This window comes from Thalassophryne amazonica, chromosome 8 (assembly GCF_902500255.1).
Source record: "Thalassophryne amazonica chromosome 8, fThaAma1.1, whole genome shotgun sequence".
Classification (NCBI taxonomy): Eukaryota; Metazoa; Chordata; class Actinopteri; order Batrachoidiformes; family Batrachoididae; genus Thalassophryne; species Thalassophryne amazonica.
This window is the reverse complement of record NC_047110.1, coordinates 32,221,125-32,246,823: the sequence shown is the minus strand read 5'-3', so window position 1 is coordinate 32,246,823 and position 25,699 is coordinate 32,221,125. Positions and strand designations below refer to the sequence as shown.

Sequence of the window (25,699 nt, the reverse complement as noted above, 5' to 3'; positions counted from 1 at the left end):
TCAACGCCTGAGGAAAATGGGACGTTCAAGACATTGTTCAGAAGAACAGCGTAGTTTGATTAAAAAGTTGATTGGAAAGGGGAAAACATACGCGGGCACAAAAAATTATAGGCTGTTCATCTACAGTGATCTCCAATGCTTTAAAATGGACAAAAAAAAAAAAAGACGCATGGAAGAAAACGGAAAACAACCATCAAAATGGATAGAAGAATAACCAGAATGGCAAAGGCTCACCCACTGAGCAGCTCCAGGATGATCAAAGACAGTCTGGAGTTACCTGTAAGTGCTGTGACAGAAGACACCTGTGTGAAGCTAATTTATTTGCAAGAATCCCCCGCAGAGTCCCTCTGTTAAATAAAAGACGTGCAGAAGAGGTTACAATTTGCCAAAGAACACATCAACTGGCCTAAAGAGAAATGGAGGAATATTTTGTGGACTGATGAGAGTAAAATTGTTCTTTTTGGGTCCAAGGGCCGCAGACAGTTTGTGAGACGACCCCAAAACTCTGAATTCAAGCCACAGTTCACAGTGAAGACAGTGAAGCATGGTGGTGCAAGCATCATGATGTGGGCATGTTTCTCCTACTATGGTGTTGGGCCTATATATCGCATACTAGGTATCATGGATCAGTTTGGATATGTCAAAATATTTGAAGAGGTCATGTTGCCTTATGCTGAGGAGGACATGCCCTTGAAATGGGTGTTTCAACAAGACAATGACCCCAAGTACACTAGTAAACGAGCAAAATCTTGGTTCCAAACCAACAAAATGAATGCCTCGTACATGTGAAGAAATCATGAAAAACTGTGGTTATACAACTAAATACTAATTTAGTGATTCACAGGATTGCTAAAAAAAAAAAAGCAGTTTGAACATAATAGTTTTGAGTTTGTAGCGTCAACAGCAGATGCTACTATTATTGTGAACACCCCCTTTTCTATTTTTTTTTTTTTTTTTTTTTTTACTAATAGCCCAATTTCATAGCCTTAAGAGTGTGCATATCATGAATGCTTGGTCTTGTTGGATTTGTGACAATCTACTGAATCTACTGGTATCTTGTTTCCCATGTAACAATAAAATATACTCAAAACCTGGATTAATCTTTTTAGTCACATAGCACTACTATTATTCTGAACACTACTGTAGTTTCCCGTGTTCGTGCAATGATTTCACCTTGTAGTTCTACAGTTCTTTTTGTTTTTAATTCAAGTCAATATAGAGTTCCACTGCTTAGATCTGACCTTATTGTTAATTTGTTGTCTAGACTACTTGACAAATGGTGGTACACGATGAGTCAACAAATGATTTTCATTCATTATCCCAACCCAAACTTGAACTGATTCCAAATTAGAATCCAACCTTGTTAACAGTAACGCCCAAATTAATGGATGAGTGAAACTACTGCAACATATATCACATACGTTCATCAGTTTACATGTAAAGATTTTCAAGTTAATTGGCATGACACATGCACATACATTAAATACTAAATTCAGTCAAATCTCACATTTATTTCTACACTGCACTGAATGTGTATCAATGACATTCATATTAACAAATGACTAGTTGTACCTGTAGGCGTTCATAGCAGGGGCGGTAGCCAAGTGGTTAATGCGCTTGGTTTCAGTCCCACCACTGCCACATTTCTCCATGTAATGTGGAGTTGCGTCAGGAAGGGCATCCGGCGTAAAACTTGTGCCAATTCAACATGCAGATCCACCTTGGATTTGCTGTGGCGACCCCAAGTGCAAACAAGGGAGCAGCCGAAGGGACTTACTTTTACCTGTAGGTGTTCATATACAAAAGGAACCAAAAACGACTATTTGATGTTCTGGCACCAGTAATTTTCAGTTAAATACATTAGAACCTTTAATATTTTTTCAGTTAAAAAAAGACCACCCTCTTGCAGTCTTTTTGTTCTTCTTTTTAAATTAATGGAATTGTTTTCAGATACAAGCTGTGCATTTCTTGCATTAATTCCATTTTCCAGACATTTTACTTGTAAGAAATGGTTGTTGGATATACAGTAATTACAAAGCTAATAATGAGTTATCTAATATATAAAGCTGACCGTGCGTGGTGAGTAGTTTTGCTATGCACAGTCACAGTAATTAAGCAATCCACACCAAATTTGGTATGGTGACTGGGGACACCAAGGGGTTGTCACTGTTGCCCTTAAGTTGCAAGCGTACGTGTGCGAACACACACGGTCAGCCTCATATATTAGATCACGACCCACTCACTGGAGCCCTTATCTTCGCAGTTCGCATGGTACTCAGGTCAGGTAGCAAGCACACATTACTTAGTACATAGTAGCAGCTGGCTACGGTGCATTTTAATTACACTCCAACTGGGCCCGCGCATGCTGCGTGCGAGTTAAGGTGCACATTTTTTTCCAGTTAAAATACCTGCTGTGTACGGCATGCCAGAGCATTGCAGTGATATGACATGCTGTCACCTTTTATCATCGTTCACTTGAGTCTCATGAATGTGACAAATTTCTCAATGAAAATTAATAATGACAACATACACACAATGCAATTTACTATACCTGAAAGAATTTCCTTCTGGATGAATAAAGTTCTTTCTTATTCTTATCTAAAGTGACATGAAATATACAATAACATGGCTAAATTATTCTTTACTACCTTGCGGAGAACAGGTAACTCCGCTAGTTTCATTATAAACAATAATTACTCAGTTATTACCATGGGAAAACATTGGTATAAATAATGCTGGAGAAACAGGCTTTCCAAAAATAAAAATTGTGTGCCTCATTTCAGTTGTGAGCTGTGACTGGTTAGTTTGGAGTGGATCCTGTCTCTGGATGATGTCTTCATGACAGTATTTCCTGTTGATAACTGTCTGTGACTGACAGAGAACATCAGCTGACCTGGTGATCTGTCATCTGAGCTGATTTTTGGTTCTCAGTTTGAACAAATTATCGACTGATTTTAATTAATTCCTGAGTAATGATTTTGCAAAATTCTTAATTTTAACTGAGTGCAAATTAAAACTACATTTCTAATGGCTAGTGTTAACCATTTTCTGATGACTGATTTTAAATGACTCAATTCTGATTAACCAACTCTACATTACTGATTTTTATTGATCCTTGATGACTGGCTTGAAGAGATGATCAGTTACTCATTTTAACTTGTCTATTGGAGCTGTTGTGTTGTGGGTTATTGATAACAGGTTAGCGTTGATTGATTGACTTTATTTCGTGCAACTTGACACACGTTAGAGTATGTGCATTAGGTAAAACATGGACGACACAATAAAGTAAAAAACAAACAAACATTTCCACTGTGGCCCATTCGCAGTGTTAACTGTGAGAAGCGTTCGTTTGCTGTTCATCGGTGCAGCTGAGTTGTAGCAGGAACAGCGAGGCTGCCTCGGCTTTCGCGGGAGATATTTAAAATTTAATGACGTCACATGTACTATGCGCCAATGCCATCGAAGGGGGGCGTGTCCAGCTATTTTGTTACAAACACGAATCCGGAGTAAGGAGTCTTTTTCCTGGGTATGTAACAGCTGATTAAACTAAACTTTACGAACGACATTATGGCTGCACTGACTGAGATGTTACCGCGGGCCGTTCCGGTGTCACTTCCAGCTTTTGTGTCCAGGAAGAGAAAAAAAATGAGTTAAATGCGCTTTTTTTTCTGGTGGGGGTGGGAGATGGTGGACGGCAACACATGAGGTGTTTAGTTGTAATCTGTGGCCGTGTTTTTGTGGTGTGTTTGTGTTTGGAGGCGATCGGCAGAAGGGGGGTTGTGCTCAGACAGCTTAGACATTTTACTCCATGTAAACAAAGAATGCGATGTGGAAACGCGCCGTGGAAGCGTTTTCTCGGCGGCGCTTCGTGGGTCCGTGCTCCGTGGTTCCAGCGGCGCCGTGTAGTTCCCGTTTCGTTTGACTTTGGCATTGTTTCGTAAGGACACCCGGAGCGAGCGAGCGGCTCCTCCTGTCCGCAGAACGCGCGGCTGTGCTCGTGCGGGGCCCCGCGGCACCGTGTCCGGTGGCGTTTGGAGATCTGGCGTGATGCGTTTACGTGCCTTTTGTTTTGCACGGCGGCGCCGACACGATCGCGGCGGCTTTTGCAGCCGCTCTTTGCGCCGCCCGCAGTGCGCTTCTCCGCCTGATGTTGCTCCAAAAACTGCGTGTGAAGCAGCCGAGCAGCAGTTTAACATTATGATTAAACACACACACGCATGCATTTATTTGGTCGATTGCACTCAGATTGTGAACTAAAGCTGCGCGAGCTGCAGTCTCTGACTGTGTAACCACTCCGCTTGTTTGCTGGAGGAGGAGGAGGTGCATTCTGGGCTGCCTCCTGCTCCTGCAGCTCCGCCTGTCGTGGGCGATGGTTTATTTTGGAAGTTCCACCTTTTGGGGGATTTGTAATGAAGGTTTGAGGCGTTGATTGGTTGAAATGACAGCAAGGCAGCACGCGCAGTCTGCCCCTCCCACGGAGTCATGTGTCACTGAAGTCCAGGAAGTACTTTTCCCCCTCCCCCGCGTATTTATTTATTTTTTGCTCCGCTCAGGACGATTAACATGAGAGGGCGTGTCTGCACGCCTCTCCGCTCGTCACTGACAGCTCCCAGGGCCAATTAACGCGAAGGGGCATGTCGCTTGTCACTGACAGCTTCCGGTGAGCATTTTTTTTTTGCCACCTTTGAAATGAGGTTGAAATTATTTTCTTTTCAACGTGAATTTGTAGAAAATTAACTGAGTTTTAGTAGTGATATTTTTTAACCCACTGCAATGTGCCATTTAAAAGTCGATAATACAAATCCGTGTGAAATGCTGATCAACCTGTACAAACATAGTGGGGAAAAAAAAGCCCATTTAAACCCATCTAAAAATGTATACTTGAAATGTTGTTCTGGTTATATAAATACTATCACAAGTTACATAAAAAGTTGTAATTTCCAGAGGGAACCCCCGCCCTCAAAAAATAGCAACAACAATGTATTACTGTAATGTAATAATGTCCTCAAAACAAAAATACCAACAAAAATATTGCATCTCTACATAATCCATTTTTAGCCCCAATAATTTACACTGAATATATATTTAATTGAATCATTGTTCCAGTAATGTCTGACTCAAATATTTAATGATATGATAAATTTCCTTTTTATTTTAAAATATTAACCTAAAAGTGATGCATAATGTGTACATGCCAGTTCACAGCAACCGGCGACAGGAGACGATTACACGATCAAGCCAATTACAAATATTGACCTGTTACAGTGCATCTGGAAAGTATTCACAACGCTTCGCTTTTCCACATTTTGATGTAACAACCTTATTCCAAAATGGATTAAATTCATTTTTTTTTCCTCAAAATTCTACACTAGAGCTGAAACAGCTAATTGAGTTAATCGATTAAAATCGATTATTAAAATAGTTGTCAACTAATTTAGTCATCGATTAGTTGCTAAATAACTTTGTTTTACTGCAAATGTTTTGTTTCTTCCATATAATCAACCGAGCTTCGCTTTGAATCTTGAACCAATGAAGGAGTGCTTCAAGCTGCTGCTTCGTTGGTTTCATTTGTTTACTTTGCTTTATCTTAATTTTTCTCCACTAAAACCGTAAAGAGCATATGTCTGTGAGAAATATTTACCTTTTTTATGTTAAACTGACCTGTTATGGTCTTCTGAAACAGTTGATAGATGTATTTTGTGCTAACACCCATGCTAACGTGTTAGCATGTCTATGGCGTTTTCAATGTTAAAGTCAGCATTAAGCTGCTGGATTAGTGGTTAGCACTGTTGCTTCACAGCGAGAAGGTTGTGGGTTCGATTCCCGTGGCCTTTCTGTGTGGAGTTTGCATGTTCTCCCCGTGTTTGCGTGGGTTTCCTCCGGGTGCTCCGGTTTCCTCCCACATCCAAAGACATGCGGGCTAGGTGGATTAGGATCTTTAAAATTGTCCGTAGGTGTGTGTGTGGGTGTGTCTGTGTTTGTTTGTCTATTTGTGGCCCTGTGACAGACTGGCGTCCTGTCCTGGGTGTACCCCACCTCGTGCTCTATGACTGCTGGGATAGGCTCCAGCCCCCCGCGACCCTTAATTGGACTAAGCGGTAGAAGATGGATGGATGGATGGATGCATTTCAGCATGTTTGTGCATTTGTTTTCTGTATAATAATTAATGGCTCAGCGTTTGTTGTCGTAAAAGAGTCAAATGTATTACAAATTATAATTTTTAATTTATTTTTATTTATATATTAATAATAATAGCAACAATAGTAATAATAATAATGCTACAATACAATTTTAGAGAAAGAGACATGAGTCACGTGTCTGTGAAATGACCACATAGTTTACAAGTTATACAGAGAATGTTGCACATATAATGAGTCAGGCTACAGTTTTTGATTTAGGTTTTATGGTTAACTGGTTATGCTAATTACTCATTTGCAGCAACAAAAATACCTCTTTTTTCACCATATATTTTATAACATTTATATGTTTCAATGTTGTTTTATGGCAACTCAGCACTTTGATAAAGCAATGTCATTTGAAATAATTTTTTGTTCTTTATTATAAACTGTTTTATTCTTTATTATTTTATATTTCAACAGCCAAGGGACATTTGACGATTTGTTGATTTCAAGATTTTAAGTTTTCAAATAATGTTCTGTTGTTAAATAAATGGAAGGAGAGAAAAAATTGTTTCCCTGGCACATTTAAAAAAAATTCCCCTGCTAATCCGATTAATCGTGTCGAAGCCCCATCAGATTCATCAATGATCCAAATAATCGTTTGTTGCAGCCCTATTCTACACACAATACCTCATAATGAGAATGTGAAAGTTTTTATTATTTATTAAAAGTAATAATAATAAAAATCACACGTACGTAAGTATTCATAGCCTTTGGCATGAAACTCCAATTTGAGCTCAGGTGCATCCTGTTTCCACTGACCATCCTTGGGATGTTTCTACAGCTTAATTGAAGTCCACCTAGGATTAATTCAGTTGATTGGACATGATTTGGAAAAAAAAAAAAGCGCACCTGTCGACATATAAGATCCCACAGTTGACAGTGCATGTCAGAGCACAAACCAAGTATGAAGTTAGAGGAATTTACTGTAGACCTCCAAGACAGGATTGTCGCAAGGCACAAATCTTGGGAACAGTACAGAAACGTTTCTACTGCATTGAAGGTCCCAATGAGCACAGTGGACTCCATCATCCATCAGTGGAAGAAGTTTGGATTCACCAAACCACCTGTTGGACCAAACGGTCGGTCCTTCATGTGCCTTTTGGCAAACCCCAGGTGCGCTGCCATGTGCCTTTTACTAAGGAGTGGCTTCTGTCTGGCCACTCTACCACACAGGCCTGATTGGTGGATTGCTGCAGAGATGGTTGTCCTTCTGGAAGGTTCTCCTGTCTCCACAGAGGAATGCTGGAGCTCTGGCGGAGTGACCATCGGGTTCTTGCTAATCTCCATGACTTAGGTCCTTCTCCCCCAGTTTATCAGTTTAGACGGGTGGTCACCTCTAGGAAGAGACCCGGTGGATCTGAACTCCTATTTACAGATGATGGAGGCCACTGTGCTCATTGAGACCCTCAAAGCAGCAGAAATGTTTCTGTACCCTTCCCCAGATTTGTGCCTCGTGACAATCCTGTCTTAGAGGTCTACAGTCAATTCCTTTGACTTCCTGCTTGGCTTGTGATCTGACATGCACTGTCAACTATGGGACCTTATATGTAGACAGGTGTGTGCCTTTCCAAATCATGTCCAGTCAACTTAATTGACCCCAGGTGGACACAAATTAAGCTGTAGAAACAGCTCAAGGATGATCAGTGGAAAGAGGATGCACCTGAGCTCAATTTTGAGCTTAATGGCAAAGGTTGTGAATACTTACGTACATATTATTTATTTTTTAATATATAAATAAGCAAAAATGTCTAACTTTTTTCACATTGTCTTTATGGAGTATTGTGTGTAGACTTTTGAGGGGGAAAAATGAATTTCATCCATTTTTGAATAAGTCTGTAATGTAACAAAATGTGCAAAAAGTGAAGTGCTGTGAATACTTTCCGGAAGCGCTGTTTTGTCAGTAGAAGGTCATTTCACCACTTTCATACCGGTAAGTGGTCATGGTACAGTGATAAATTACTGACACTGACTGGAGTGACTCAGAGAGATCGTTATCAGCAACAGGGTTCTAGCCACGGTCGGCGGTACTGGGAGGCCCTGCCCGGTACTGCAAATTTCCACCGGGCTCTCGGGTTCAAACTGCCTGTGCCACCCAGCACAGAATTTCTGAAAAATGACCTGAAATGTTGCTGAAAATGTACCAATTCAATTGTATTTCAAGCTTATAGAGTCATAGTTTTGCCATTTTAAACCAATAATTAAAGTAATAAGAAATATATTTCTCATTTTCTTTGAGCAGCAGCTGAAAACAGCATCTCCAGAACTGAAGAAAAAAAACTAGTTTTCAAGAATTTTTGTGGAGAAAGGTATATTCAATATCTGTCTATAATTTGCCAGTGAATGAGCAAGATCATGTCAAAAAAAATTGTTGTTTCCTACATAAAGGTAATGTCTACTTTACTTAGAGGATCACTCAGTCTGTCTAAGGTTTACTGGGACATTTTTGACCTGATACCCTCTGTTTTCAAAGTAGGTCAAGAATTTTGGGCTGTAAATGGCAGTTTGCAGAGGGTTGCACCTGAACAACTTTGGCCTTGGTGCCATTTGCTCATACCAACATCAGCCGTCATCGTCGCACTATATGATGCTTGTGACTTAAAAAAAAAAAAACAAAAAAAACAAAATATGCTGTACCCCCCCCCAGTGCACCCCTACCCGGGATCTGCCTCTGCCCATATTCTCCAATCCTTCAGATGGCCCTGCAACAAGAACAGTCATTCATCAGTAGGTGATATAAGCAGTGGCAGCTCCTGAAAAATTCCTCACGAGGGGCAAATTTTCTGATAATGATTAAGGCAACCCATTCAATAAATATATTAGAGGACATGTTGTACCGAAATCATAACAATTAAGATTCAGGCTCTTAGTGACTATCTGATGATCCATCGGGATTACTTTGTGCACTTCCGTGACCGGTTTCAAAGTATACGGCATTCACAGCAAATGGCTACAGAGACTTCAAAAACAAAGTACTCGTGAGTACTTGCATGTTTCCAACAGGGGTGATGTGACTATTAGAAGCATCCCAGCACACACTTGATTGGAATGTCGCTTCTAACATTAAGAACTGAGGCACAGATTAATTCCAAAGTTTACATAAGTGTGATGTCGTGTAATGACGACTCATTTTTAAGTGATAACTGTTCATTTTGATGCAGTCATGGTGAAAGCAGCAGCCCTGAGAGGATTTAGTGCACCTGCACGGCCATAAGTCGTAAATGCAGCCTGTTAAAATAAAAAAAATAAAAAATACTTATAAGTGTTGTATATAACTGTGAAAAAAATCTAACATACATACATACATATATACAACCCCTGGCAAAAATTATGGAATCACCGGCCTCGGAGGATGTTCATTCAGTTGTTTAATTTTGTAGAAAAAAAAAGCAGATCACAGACATGACACAAAACTAAAGTCATTTCAAATGGCAACTTTCTGGCTTTAAGAAACACTATAAGAAATCAGGAAAAAAAAATTGTGGCAGTCAGTAACGATTACTTTTTTAGACCAAGCAGAGAGAAAAAAATATGGACTCACTCAATTCTGAGGAATAAATTATGGAATCACCCTGTAAATTTTCATCCTCAAAACTAACACCTGCATCAAATCAGATCTGCTCGTTAGTCTGCATCTAAAAAGGAGTGATCACACCTTGGAGAGCTGTTGCACCAAGTGGACTGACATGAATCATGGCTCCAACACAAGAGATGTCATTTGAAACAAAGGAAAGGATTATCAAACTCTTAAAAGAGGGTAAGTCATCACGCAATGTTACAAAAGATGTTGGTTGTTCACAGTCAGCTGTGTCTAACCTCTGGACCAAATACAAACAACATGGGAAGGTTGTTAAAGGCAAACATACTGGTAGACCAAGGAAGACATCAAAGCGTCAAGACAGAAAACTTAAAGCAATATGTCTCAAAAATCGAAAATGCACAACAAAACAAATGTGGAACGAATGGGAAGAAACTGGAGCCAACGTCTGTGACCGAACTGTAAGAAACCGCCTAAAGGAAATGGGATTTACATACAGAAAAGCTAAACAAAAGCCATCATTAACACCTAAACAGAAAAAAACAAGGTTACAATGGGCTAAGGAAAAGCAATCGTGGACTGTTGATGACTGGATGAAAGTCATATTCAGTGATGAATCTCGAATCTGCATTGGGCAAGGTGATGATGCTGGAACTTTTGTTTGGTGCCGTTCCAATGAGATTTATAAAGATAACTGCCTGAAGAGAACATGTATATTTCCACAGTCATTGATGATATGGGGCTGCATGTCAGGTAAAGGCAATGGGGAGATGGCTGTCATTACATCATCAATAAATGCACAAGTTTACGTTGATATTTTGGACACTTTTCTTATCCCATCAATTGAAAGGATGTTTGGGGATGATGAAATCATTTTTCAAGATGATAATGCATCTTGCCATAGAGCAAAAACTGTGAAAACATTCCTTGCAAAAAGACACATAGGGTCAATGTCATGGCCTGCAAATAATCCGGATCTTAATCCAATTGAAAATCTTTGGTAGAAGTTGAAGAAAATGGTCCATGACAAGGCTCCAACCTGCAAAGCTGATCTGGCAACAGCAATCAGAGAAAGATGGAGCCAGATTGATGAAGAGTACTGTTTGTCACTCATTAAGTCCATGCCTCAGAGACTGCAAGCTGTTATAAAAGCCAGAGGTGGTGCAACAAAATACTAGTGATGTGTTGGAGCGTTCTTTGTTTTTCATGATTCCATAATTCTTTCCTCAGAATTGAGTGAGTCCATTTTTTTCCCCTCTGCTTGGTCTAAAAAAGTAACCATTACTGACTGCCACAATTTTTTTTTCCTGATTTCTTATAGTGTTTCTTAAAGCCAGAAAGTTGCCATTTGAAATGACTTTAGTTTTGTGTCATGTCTGTGATCTGCTTTTTTTCTACAAAATTAAACTGAATGAACATCCTCCGAGGCCGGTGATTCCATAATTTTTGCCAGGGGTTGTATACTGTACGTGTGTGTGTGTGTGTGTGTGTGTGTGTGTGTGTGTGTGTGTGTGTGTGTGTGTGTGTGTGTGTGTGTGTGTGTGTGTGTGTGTGTGTGTTAAATGAAAACAGTATGCTGCTTTGTTTGATTCCGCATCTCAGCTGTTAATTTCAGCTTTGTACATGGAATATCACAGATATGATCACATCTGTCTGATCAGATCTGTGATATTTTCCATCCATGTACAACGCTGCAGCTGTGCGTTAAAGCAGCACACACAAACCAGGATACAAATTCCCACAGACTCTTTCAAAGTAAAATAAAAATTTTATTTTCATTGAAAGCTCCATTGAAAGGAACACAAAGCAAAAGATGAAAAAATGAACATGCTACTCACCCAGTTGTAAAGATTTCCAAATAAAATGTCCCCAACATTAAAGGAGCCTCTAGGCTCACACTGCGAGCGTGATCACCAGCCAAGGGATTAAAGGTCCACTAGTCCTCAAATAGATGGACACCCAGAGAACAATTTCAAGTTTCACTAGTCCTCAGGTACAGATGGCCAGCCAGAGAATAATGCCCAGGTCCACTTGCCCTCAGGTTCTCATCACACGTGCGCATAATGTACAATTTCAACTCTGCCTTCAGCTCAACTTTTGTCATGATTGTGCATGTTAGAGAGTCTATTATCTCCTGAAAATAGTGTCTTCTGAGTTTTTTTCCCAACATCTGCATGTCCAGGCAGTCTGTAAAAACAGTGTGGTGGAGACAGTCCACGTCCATCATGTTCACACCAGCAGTAAAACAGCATCCTGTGACACAAACAGAGCATCACCACAATTAGGTTCCAAAATCCAGCAGACTCTGAAAAAGTTAAGTGTTTCGGGTTGAAGTGTGTCGTCTCCTCTGTAAATCCGAGCCATCATTTTCAAAGAAAAGCACAGAGGCTTCGTTATCGGACATAACTGCATTAATTTCGCTCTGTCTGTCAGCCATCGGGATGTTTCTGTTTTGCTAATATGTACATCACATGCAGAGAATTGCCGAGTGAGATGTTTTCTGTAAATGTACCCGTTAACATGCTCAAGCAGAGCAATAAAAAACATCAGAGACCACTAATTATGACTGCATGTGCACGGAGAGACTGACAGTCATGAATGCATCGATGTGTTGCAAACTGGGACATTAAAAAAAACGTGCAACATGTCCTTTAAGCACGACAATTTGCTGTTAGCTGATTAACTCATACAGCAATATCTCCATTAGATGGCAGCATACACTAGATGTCAGTGACATCTAAACAAAACCGAGCAAAGTGCGATTAATTGTGATTTTAAAAAATGAAGGCGTTATAGGTGCAATAATTAATTAATGTAAATGAATGTGTTATTATATCAGCCATAATAACACAATAAAATAATATAAATAAAAGTCACTAAGTAAGTATCTTCGGCTGCTCCCCTGTTTTCACTCGGGGTCACCACAGTAAATCTGAGGTGGATCTGCATGTTGAATTGGCACAAGTTTTACGCCAGATGCCCTTCCTGACCCAACTCCATATTACATGGAGAGATGTGGCAGGGGTGAGGTTTGAACCAGGAACCTTCCGCACTGAAACAAAGTGCACTAACCACTTGGTCACCACCCCTACACCATAAAATAATATAAATAATGGTTTGCATGACTGTAACGCACTCTCCAGCAGAAACACCCAGAAGAGTGAAAAAAAAACCCCGCCCGTCTCCTCTGTAAATCCACTTATTGAGTTCGGAGTCCAAGGCTCTGAGCTTGTCAGGGGTTTTGAACGCAGCATTGATGGACGCCACAGCCCGCCTTTTTCACAGTTGTGTAAGATGTCAACATGTAACATGCTGCGAACACCTGCAACCCATGAGGATTGCATTGGAAGCTCAGTTTTGTGAAAAATTTTGATTTTTCATGAGAGTCTGGAAGAGATGTGGTGGAGCAATTTTCAACCTGACGCAAAACGCGTCAAAATGGGCGGGACCTGATGGGACAATGACATTCAGAGGCAGATCAAATGGTCTGGAATACTGATAACCACTCTAATAGGGGTAGACTCAGACAGAAAAAAAAATCCCTCCTTTTCCCGTTTGGCAGTGCGTCGCCCAAATTACCCTTATGAAGAAGCCGCCCCTGTATACAAGTACATGAGCAAGGGATTACTTTGGGAAATCTTTGTCAAGCAATACAGTAAATAGTTACATTATTATACTTAAATCTTTGCAGTTCAAACAAACACACACACACATGCAGACACACACTCCCTTATGTTAAATTTGTCCAGACGTGGCACTGATGTCTCTGGGCCTGGACGCATTTGGGTTGGACCATCACACAGTGATAACATACATTGTGGTCAAACCAATCATAGTTATAGATCTTTTTTGGAAGAAATGGACACCATGTGTGCCAGACCACAGACAAAAAGCACCATTTAGACCAGGGGTAGGCAACCTGTTCCAGAAAGAGCCATGAGGATGCAGGTTTTCTTTGCAGCCACTGACTCCACCAGGTGATTTTACTGATTAATATCACTTTGAGCAGATGGAATCAGTTAATCAGTGAAATCACCTGGTGGAGTCAGTGGCTGCAAAGAAAACCTGCACCCTCATGGCTCTTTCTGGAACAGGTTGCCTACCCCTGATTTAGACTATTATCAGCACCAAGTCCAAAAACCAGGGTCTGTCATGGAATGGGGTTGTGTCAGTTCCCTTGGCAAAGGTAATTTACACCTCTGTAATGGAGGCATTAATGCAGAAAAGTACATTGAGATTTTGCCTTCAAAATGACTTATTTTCCAGGGACAACCCTGCATTTTTCAACAACACAATGCAAAACCACATTCTGCACATATTACAAAGGCATGACTGTGGAAGAAAAGGATACAGACACTGGACTGACCTACCTGCAATCCTAATCCACCTTCAGTAGAGAATGTGTGGAGAACTTTGAACTGAAAAGGCAACACAACCCCAACCTGTTACACACCTTAAAACGTGTTTACAGGAAGAATGGGACAAAATAATACCAGAAATACTTTCATCACTTGGTGTCCTCAATGCCAAAACATCCCAACTGTTGTAAGAATGTATTGAAACATTACAAAAGTGGTAAATGAAATGCAGGAATAGATGTATATTAAGAGCCATAGTCTGTAACTGTGTAATGGTTTCTAAAAGGGGGTGATATATCATGTTACAGTATGGATTTCAGTGAAACTTGTTTATGTTCCTCTGTATCTCTGCTATTCATGATAAAAGATATCAAGAAGGCATTCTGCCTTATTAACACTACGTGTGGGATAATGAGGGAAAAAGTCTTCCTGAAATCCGTAGGGTGCACACCGAGATATGGCCTAATGAAAATTGCCAGTTATCGTATTCTTAACATAAAGAGCACCACCTATGCAAAAACATCCTAACTAAGCTACCACATTTATGCAAATTTGGAAAGAACTTGTCCCAGTGTATCCAAATATGAATGAACGAATGAAAACTGTTTATTTCAAACATTTGATACAACAACAATTACAAGATAGATCAGTGAAGACAACAACCAAAAAGTTCCTACTGTGTACCCAACATGTCCGAAAAGGGGTAGGGTGAAGCATCAGCTTATTTTTCCCTACCCCTTCTTCCCCACAACCAGTAATACCCTTTGCCACATATACACATAGATTCCTACACACCTAAACCGATATATATATATATATATATATATATATATATATATATATATATATATATATATATATATATATATATATATATATACGAGGGCTGTCAATAAAGTTACGGTCCTTTTTATTTTTTTCAAAAACTATATGGATTTCATTCATATGTTTTTACGTCAGACATGCTTGAACCCTCGTGCGCGTGCGTGAGTTTTTCCACGCCTGTCGGTGACGTCATTCGCCTGTGAGCACTCCTTGTGGGAGGAGTCGTCCAGCCCCTCGTCGGAATTCCTTTGTCTGAGAAGTTGCTGAGAGACTGGCGCGTTGTTTGATCAAATTTTTTCTAAACCTGTGAGACACATCGAAGTGGACACGGTTCGAAAAATTAAGCTGGTTTTCAGTGAAAATTTTAACGGCTGATGAGAGATTTTGAGGTGATTCTGTCGCTTTAAGGACTTTTCACGGTGCGAGACGTCGCGCTGCGCTCTCAGGCGGCGTCGTCAGCCTGTTCAAGCTGAAAACATCCACATTTCAGGCTCTATTGATCCAGGACGTCGTGAGAGAACAGAGAAGTTTCAGAAGACGTCGGTTTCAGCATTTTATCCGGATATTCCACTGTTAAAGGAGATTTTTTTAATGAAAGACGTGCGGACGGGTCCGCGCGTCGGGACGCAGCCGCCGCGACGCTCCGCCACAGGAAAAACACCTCTGTTGAAAGCCTTAAGGACAAGTTGGAACATGTCCTGCCTGTTAAACAATTTCTCATATACTCACTCCACTGAAAGCCATCAAAAGCCGCCTGGATTTTACAAATGGTTATCAACACGGAGGTGTTTTTCCTGTGCTGCCACACCGCGTCGGCTGCGTCCCGACGCGCGGACCCGTCCGCACGTCTTTCATTAAAAAAAATCTCCTTTAACAGTGGAATATCCGGATAAAATGCTGAAACCGACTTCTTCTGAAACTTCTCTGTTCTCTCACGACGTCCTGGATCAATAGAGCCTGAAATGTGGAGGTTTTCAGCTTGAACAGGCTGATGACGCCGCCTGAGAGCGCTGCACGACGTCTCGCACCGTGAAAAGTCCTTAAAGCGACAGAATCACCTCAAAATCTCTCATCAGCTGTTAAAATTTTCACTGAAAACCAGCTTAATTTTTCGAACCGTGTCCACTTCGATGTGTCTCACAGGTTTAGAAAAAATTCTGATCAAACAACGCGCCAGTCTCTCAGCAACTTCTCAGACAAAGGAATTCCGACGAGGGGCTGGACGACTCCTCCCACAATGAGTGCTCACAGGCGAATGACGTCACCGACAGGCGTGGAAAAACTCACGCATGCGCACGAGGGTTCAAGCATGTCTGACGTAAAAACATATGAATGAAATCCATATAGTTTTTGAAAAAAATAAAAAGGACCGTAACTTTATTGACAGCCCTCGTATATATATATATATATATATATATATATATACACACACACACACACACACATAAATATACACCTACACATACCTACTTACATACAAAATACTATATATTTACAAGCCGAAGCAAAAAACAAAAAACACCCTAACCCTCATTACCCTTCCTCCTCCCTATACCTAGAAAAAAAAACCATATTTTTGTACCGCTGTTTGAACTGGTTCATGCTTGGACATTGCTTGAGCCCCACTCCCAATGTGTTCCACATCCTCACCCCACAGACAGAAATACAGAAACCTTTTAATGTTGTTCGTGCCCACTGATGCTTTAAATTAAATTTCCCCCTCAGATTGCAATCCCCTGATCTGTTAAAAAACATATTTTTAATATTTGCTGAAGTAAATTGTTTATTGCTTTATACACGATTTGTACTGTTTGAAAATGAACCAAGTCTGTGAATTTTAAGATTTTGGATTGTAAAAATAGTGGATTTGTATGATCTCTATAGCCAGTATTATGAATAATTGTTATAGCTCTTTTCTGCATTACTGATAGTGATTGTGTTGTACCTTTATAAGTATTACCCCATACCTCTGCACAGTACTGTAAATATGGTAAAACCAGTGACCAGTAAAGAATGCGGAGTGAGTTGTGGTCCAGAATATGTTTTGCTTTGTTTAGAACTGAAATGCTTCTTGACAGTTTACTTTGTATATGTTTTATATGAGTCTTCCAGTTTATCTTATCATCTATTATCACCCCCAGAAACTTATTTCATGTACCCTTTCAATATCTACCCCCTCAACTTGTAACTGAACCTGTATGTCTGTATTACAATAGCCAAATAACATGTATTTTGTTTTACTTAAGTTTAATGATAATTTGTTTCTGTCAAACCATATTTTCAATTTTCCCATTTCTATACTGATCCTCCTCAGTAACTCCTGCAAATCCCCCCCTGAACAAAAAATGCTTGTGTCATCTGCAAATAATACTAATTTTAATATTTTGGAAACATTGACAATATCATGTAAATAAATTAGAAACAGTTTTGGACCCAATACTGACTCCTGTGGGACTCCACAAGCAATGTCCAAGCATGATGATGTATATTCCCCCAACTTCACAAACTGTTTTCTGTTACTTAAGTAGCTTCTCACCCAGTGCAACACCAACCCCCTAATCCCATACTGTTCAAGTTTATTGATTAATATGTCATGATTGATTGTATCAAGCCTTTTTAAGGTCTATAAATATTCCAACTGAATGTAATTTGTGGTCTATGGCGTTTGTAATCTCAACTGATTCTATTAGTGCAAGTGATGTTGAACTATGTGCTCTGAATCCATATTGACTATCAGTAAGTAATTTATGTTTATTTATGAATTTGTCTAATCTATTATTGAATAACTTTTCTAATAATTTGGAAAATTGTGGAAGCAAAGAAACAGGTCTATAATTTGTGAAGTGGTGTCTATCCCCAGTCTTATACAGCGGCACAACCTTAGCTATTTTCATTTGATTGGGAAATTTACCGGTTTGAAATGATAAGTTACAGATGTATGTTAATGGTTCTACAATCCATTCAATGACCTGTTTTACCACCACCACATCAATTTCATTTAAATCAGTAGATGTTTTATATTTACAATTATTCACAATGTCTATAATTTCTTTTCCATCCACTGCTGTGAGGAACATTGAACAGGGATTTCTTTCTATGAGATTATTATCCCAATCCTCAGGTTGGGAATCGGGAATTTTTTCTGCCAAGCTTGGTCCAATATTTACAAAAAAATTATTAAAACCGTTGACTACCTCATCCTTATTTTCCTTCTTGACATTATTATCAATGAAATACTGAGGGTAACTCTGTTTTTTATTACCATTTTTGATAATGCTATTTAATATATCCCATATTCCTTTAATATTGTTTTTGTTATTATATAATCTTCTTCTTTGTCTTTCGGCTGTTCCCGTTAGGGGTCACCACAGCAGATCAATCATTTCCATCTCACCCTGTGCTCTGTATCTTCCTCTGTCACACCAACCACCTGTATGTCCTCTCTCAGCACATCCATGAACCTCCTCTTTGGTCTCCCTCTTCTCCTCCTGCCTGGTGGCTCCATCCTCAGCATCCTTCTCCCTATATACCCTGGGTCCCTCCTCTGCACATGTCCAAACCATCTCAATCTCGCCTCTCTGACTTTGTCTCCAAACCGTCCCACCTGAGCTGTCCCTCTGATATGTTCATTCCTAATCTTGTCCATTCTTGTCACTCCCAAAGAGAATCTCAACATCTTCAGCTCTGCCACCTCCAGCTCTGCCTCCTGTCTTTTTGTTAGTGCCACTGTCTCTAAACCATACAACATAGCTGGTCTCACTACTGTTTTGTAAACTTTCCCCTTCACTCTTGCTGATATTCTTCGGTCACAAATCACTCCTGCCACCTTTCTCCACCCACTCCACCCTGCCTGCACTCTCTTCTTCACCTCTCTACCACACTCTCCATTACTTTGAACAGTTGACCCCAAATATTTAAACTCATCTACTTTCACCACTTCTACTCCTTGTAACTGCACTATTCCACTGGGCTCCCTCTCATTCACACACATGTACTCAGTCTTGCTTCTACTGACTTTCATTCCACTTCTCTCCAAAGCATATCTCCACTTCTCCAGACTAGACTCAACTTGCTCTCTACTCTCACTATAGATCACAATGTCATTTGCAAACATCATAGTCCATGGGGACTCCTGTCTGATCTCATCTGTCAACCTGTCCATCACCACTGCAAACAAGAAAGGACTCAGAGCTGATCCTTGGTGTAATCCCACCTCTACCTTGAATGAGTCTGTCATTCCGACTGCGCATCTCACCGCTGTCACACTATTCTTGTACATGTCCTGCACTACCCTAACGTACTTCTCTGCCACTCCAGACTTCCTCATACAATGCCACAACTCTTCTCTTGGCACCCTATCATAAGCTTTTTCTAAGTCCACAAACACACAATATAACTCTTTCTGTCCTTCTCTGTACTTTTCCAACAGTATTCTCAGAGCAAACATTGCATCTGTAGTGCTCTTTCTCGGCATGAAACCATATTGCTGCTCACAGATCTTCACCTGTTTTCTAAGCCTAGCTTCTACTACTCTTTCCCATAACTTCAAGCTGTGGCTGATCAGCTTTATGCCTCTGTAGTTACTGCAGCTCTGCACATCACCCTTGTTCTTGAAAATAGGAACCAGCACACTTCGTCTCCACTCCTCAGGCATCCTCTCACTTTCCAAGATTTTATTAAACAATCTGGTTAGAAACTCTACTGCCATCTCTCCTAGACATTTCCATGCCTCCATTGGAATGTCATCTGGACCAACTGCCTTTCCACTCTTCATCCTCTTCATAGCAGCCCTCACTTCGTCCTTGCTAATCTCTTTTACTTCCTGATTTACTCTCACCACATAATCCAGCCTTTTCTCTCGCTCATTTTCTTTATTCATCAACTCTTCAAAATATTCCCTCCACCTTCTCAGCACACACTCATCACTTGTCAGCACATTACCATGTGCATCTTTTACCACCCTAACCTGCTGCACATCCTTTCCAGCTCTGTCCCTTTGTCTGGCCAATCGGTACAAGTCCTTTTCTCCTTCCTTACTATTCAACTTCTTGTACAGCTCGCAATATGCCTTTTCCTTTGCTTTTGCCACTTCTCTTCTCGCCTTACGCCGCATCTCCTTGTACTCCTGTCTACTTTCTTCATCTCTCCGACTATCCCAAAACTTTTTCGCCAACCTCTTTCTCTTTATGCTTTCCTGGACCTCTTCATTCCACCACCAAGTCTCCTTGTCTTCCTTCCACTGTCCAGATGCCATACCCAGTACTGCCCTAGCTGTCTCCCTCACCACATCTGCAGTACTTTTCCAGTTGTCCAAAATTGCTTCCCCTCCAACTAGTGCTTCTCTCACCTGCTCGCTAAATTTCACACAACAGTCTTCCTCCTTCAGCTTCCACCATCTGATCCTTTGTTGAGCTCTCACTCTCTTCTTCTTCTTTACCTCTAAAGTCATCCTACAAACAACCATCCTATGCTGTCTAGTGACACTCTCTCCTGCTACCACCTTACAGTCTGTGATTTCTTTTAGCTTGCATCTCCTATAAAGAATGTAGTCCACCTGTGTGCACCTTCCTCCACTCTTATATGTTACCCTGTGCTCCTCCCTTTTCTTAAAGTAGGTATTCACCACAGCCATTTCCATCCTTTTTGCAAAATCAACTACCATCTGTCCTTCCCCATTCCTATCCTTGATACCATATCTACCCATTACTTCCTCATCACCTCTGTTCCCTTCACCAACATGCCCATTGAAGTCTGCTCCTATCACCACTCTTTCATGCTTGGGCACACTCTCCACCACCTCATCTAACACACTCCAGAAATCTTCTTTCTCCTTCATCTCACAACCTACCTGTGGGGCATATGCACTGATGATATTCATCATCACCCCTTCAATTTCCAACTTCACACTCATCACCCTGTCAGACACTTGCTTAACCTCCAACACACTTTTAACATACTCTTCCTTTAAAATGACCCCAACACCATTTCTCTTCCTGTCCTCACCATGGTACAACAACTTGTACCCACCGCCGATGCTCCTGCTCTTACTTCCCTTCCACTTGGTCTCTTGCACACACAATATGTCTACCTTTCTCCTCTCCATCATATCAGCCAGCTCTCTCCCTTTACCAGTCATACTACCAACATTCAAAGTCCCCACTCTCATTTCCACCCTTCTAGTTTTCTTCTTCTCCCGCTGTTCGTGGCAACGTTTTCCTCCTCTTCTTTGTCGTCTTCGCCCAGCAGTAGCCCAATTTCCACCGGCAACCTGTTGGGCAATAGCACCGGTGGCAGACATTGTTAACCCGGGCCGCGACCGATCCGGTATGGGAATTCGATTGCGAGTCTGCATAGTTGGGTTGGCTTGTTTTACGCCGGATGCCCTTCCTGACGCAACCCTCCTCATTTATCCGGGCTTGGGACCGGCACTCAGAATGTACTGGCTGCACACCCCATATGGCTGAGTTTTTGTTATTATATAATATGTTACTATAATATTCCTTCCTACATACCCGTATAATATTAATCTATTTTTGTATTTCTTATATCTATTTTCTGCCTCTTTAGTCTTTAGTTTTATTAATTCTCTATACAGTGTATTTTTCTTATTACATGCATTTCGTAACCCTTTCGTCATCCATGGTCGATCTTGGATTTTTTGTTTTCTGTAGTCTTGTTTAATTGGACAATTTTTATCATATAATGATGTAAATATTTGTAAAAAAGTTTCACATGCACTATCAACATCACTTTCACTGTATACCTTTTCCCAGTTTTGCTCCTGTAAATCCTTCTTTAGTGTGTTCATGTTTTCCTCTGTCCGCACTCGCCTGTATTTTATTTTCTCCTCTGGCTGATTCCGCCGATGGTTTCTGTTATAAACGATGAAAACTGGTAGATGATCACTAATGTCATTGATTAATAATCCACTCAGTATTATTCTCAATATCATTGCTGAATATATTATCAATTAAGGTAGCACTATGGGATGTAATTCTGCTTGGCCTGGTGATTTTTGGATATAAACTCATACTGTACATTATATTGATAAATTCATCTATTATTTTATGCTTATTTGGATTGAGCTGATCAATATTTAAGTCACCACAAATGAACAGTTTTTGATTAGTTTTTGAGAACTTTTTTTTCCATACAGTGAATGTTTCAATACTAGATCCTGGTGCTCTATATATACAGCTGACTAATACATTTTTGCTTTTTTCTTCACATATTTCAATAGTTATACATTCTAATAAGTTATCGATCACAGTTGTCATATTGTCTACTATTTTATAATCCATGTTCTTATCCACATACACAGCCACTCCTCCTCCACTCTTATTCTTTCTGTTTACACAGTTAAATTCATATCCATCCAGTTCAAAATCCATTCCTTTATCTTCATTGATCCATGTTTCTGATATAGCAATTATGTTAAATATTTTTTTAAATTGACTTAAATATTCTTTAATGTTGTTAAAGTTTGCATATAGACTTCTGCTGTTGAAATGGATTATTGATCATTTGTTATCTGTTTTAATGATCCGATTAAACTGTTCATCTGTATAATAGCAACAGCTGTCATTGATATTTGAGAAGAAATTATTGTCCGGGTCTATATCGTGCGCCAAGTCCAGTACATTATGGTCTGTGTATTTAAATGTTCTCAGTTCTACTTTTCCATGATCAGCAATCCTTTGAGTTATATCCTTCTTGTCTCCAGATGTAGATGAATAGGTAGTAGATGAATAGGTTCCTCTGGTCTGTGTCATGGTGTTGTGATGTGTTTGTGTCCTCATACCTTATTGGTCGTATTTGTCCAGTTCCTCGATGTTCCTGATTACCATAACCTTCACTTGTTCTGGTGTTCCATTCAATTTGATAAATGTTTTGCAGTTGGATGTCCATGTCTGTTGAATTTTTCCCTGCTTTTTTAAGAAACGAGCTTTCCTGGTGATGTCTGCGTTTCTTTTGGTCAGATGTTCATTGATGAATACGTTTGTTCCTTTGAGTTTCCGTCCCTGTTTTAACAATGCCGTTTTATGTTTTCTGTTGACAAACATTATAACAGCTCGCTTGTCTCCATCCTCTCTCCTGGGCAGGGGGTGGCACGCTTCAATGTTATTACAGTCCCTTTGAATACCTTTAGATTGCAGGAAGTCAGCCACCTGTTGTTCCACTGAGCTGGCCTCCTGCTCGCTGGCCTCCCCTCCGCTGTCTTCTGTCTTCTATGCATAAATGAGCAAGGCTTATTCAGGACGCAGGCCCTGGGAGGGTCCCAAATGTAGCCCAAAATGCCAAACGTTGTAACTTGAAGCGCCACCTATAGCGGTGCCCTCAGTTAGCCTTGAAAAATATAACGCTGAATGGGAGAACTCCATCCATACATTCATATACCATAAGATCAGTGAGGCTTACTAAGGGCATACAAAGATATTCAAAGGTAAAAATCCACATTTTGACTCTGCCACTGTTTTGGCCCCTTTAACCCCCACCCTAAAAAGGGCCATAATTTACCTCCCGAAGGGATTTTTGGATAAAAAACGTAATTTTTGTCCATTTGGACAATACATCTTCCCCTAAAAAACTTTATTGGCCTACTGAAACATGATATATCACCACCTATTTGAAAGTTACAGATTTCGGCTCTTAACAAACAAAGTTAAGTGGACCAGAAATGAAAAATAAAGTTAAGAAATGGGAATATAAGCCAAGCATCACTGTGGGTTTGTATTTGCTTTTTCCATACTGTTCTGTGTGTGTAAAAAAAAATAAATAAATAAATAAAAAAATTAAAATTCTAACCTTTGACCACAATAACTGTGCAATCAAAAACAAACCTTTCATAAAGTTGAACTCACTTGTAGTATACCCACCTACGTATGTGTGCCAGCTTTGGTGGAAATTGGACTGAAAATCCAGTATGGGTTCCTGAATTTCCTCACTTGGGAAATACAAGAATCCTCTTACACCCCTATACCACAGGGCACCATTCTATTACGATCCCCCAAGATCCAGAAAAAGTGCAAAAACAGGATGAAACAGCTTACTCCGGTGTCAGGGTCTCAGCACTCCCCTAGACTGAGCAATCCTCTACAGTAGTCTGCGCATGTGTGAACCTGGTGTCGCGGTCTGATCGGTCCCCCTGCCTTCACTGCGCATGTGTCATGTCGGAGCGTTAGCACCAGTGAACAGATTATCGCCTCATTTCTGCTTAAAACTGACTTTGGAATGACTTAAGAGGTTTTACTTTGTCATCTGATAGTTAATAATAACATTACTGCCTTTGATCAGTATAGAGTCAGACACAGAGAATCAACCTCAGACACGCTGGTGTTGTAGTCTAATCGCTCCTCTGTCTTTTATTATGAAATAATGCTGAATTTATGTGGAAATGATTGTTGTACAAAAGCTTCAGATATCTGTCACTGACATAGATGATGTCTGGAGTGCAGTTTTAAGCAGAAACAAGGCAATAATCAGTGAATCGCTGCTGACACTCCAAAATGACACATGCACAGTGACGGCAGGGGGACTAATCAGAAGGGGGGAAAGTTGAGCTGACACCGGCATGCCTCCTATCAGGCTGGCTTATAATGTGCATAACTGGCAACTCGCTCAAAAACTAAAGTAAAAACAAACGCTGCTTTTATTTCAAATTTTTAAGCTGTACTCACTCGGACTACCCCATTTAAAGATGTCTGAACATGACTGAAGCTGTTAAGACTACGAACACCCGGAAGTAACCGCATAATGATGCAAATTTGGTGAATCTGGATGAAATTTTTGAAACGGCTCGAAAATTTCACCCCAGTTTCAAAACTGGTGCCGATCATGGCCATAATTACTGTGTGTACCAAGTTTATTCAAGATTGACAAATGATAGATCAATAAAGTACTATGATGCTTCAAAACACGTCCCTGATTTTCTGTTCGGGATGAAGCAGGAAGGAACGGCGCTCTGTGGAACAGGCGTATTACATGTGTGCTAGCTTTGGTGCAAATCAGACAAATGAAAATTTTGACATTTAGCCACAATGAATTTGACCTCAATAATTGACCTTTGGTAAATTTGACCTAATTTGGGAATCTACCGCCATATGTAAGACAAATTTGATGGAAAGTGGATAGGAAATAGAACTTTGACACCCAAACTAACATATGGTTGACCTTGCCAGGACAATTATGGAAAGAAGGTGGAAAACAGTCATTTTTCACCATTCTCTGGCATTTTATGGACCAAACAACAAATCAGTTAATCGGTGGATTATTCTCTGGATTAATCTATTGCAACCCTATCATAAAGGCCCAAAGAGGAGCAACAGTGTATTGATTCTTTTTGCCAGTGATTCAATATTTTGTTCCTCAATACTTTCTAATAAAATATTTTTGTCCTGTACTTTATCTGGACAATATGTTTTTGTTTTTTTTTGTTTTTTTTAGCCTTAACTGCCTCCCACTTGCTTGGGCTTGCTACAGCAGATCCGGTAGAGAACCTCATAGGGACGTGGCACAAATTTCACACTGGATGCCTTTCCTGGTGCAACTCCTAAGTGTGTTCCTAAGTTCCTAAGTGTTTTCCCCAAAAGTACTAATCAGGACATGTACAGGGCTGCAGAAAACAATATGCAATTAATTAACCCAGTTAAATTTAATTTGTTTGACATAATGTTAATTTTTGGAATAAAAATAACTGCTTCATAATTGATTTGTTTATTTTTCTATTAAGTAAGAAAGCTGAGTGAACATCCACTATGTGTGCAAATGCCATTATTTTGCCAAGGTTTCAAAATTGTTGT

At 40.1% G+C, this 25,699-nt stretch overlaps 1 protein-coding gene across 1 annotated transcript in view; it reads left to right on the top strand.

The window, feature by feature from the left end:
* The first annotated feature begins 3,484 nt into the window (after positions 1-3,484).
* Positions 3,485-25,699, top strand: part of sin3aa (SIN3 transcription regulator family member Aa) — an 86,084-nt gene continuing 63,869 nt past the window's right edge. The window contains exon 1 of the mRNA XM_034175974.1: positions 3,485-3,526. The gene's annotated coding sequence lies outside the window, so the exon portion shown is untranslated. The remainder of the gene's footprint in view (positions 3,527-25,699) is intronic.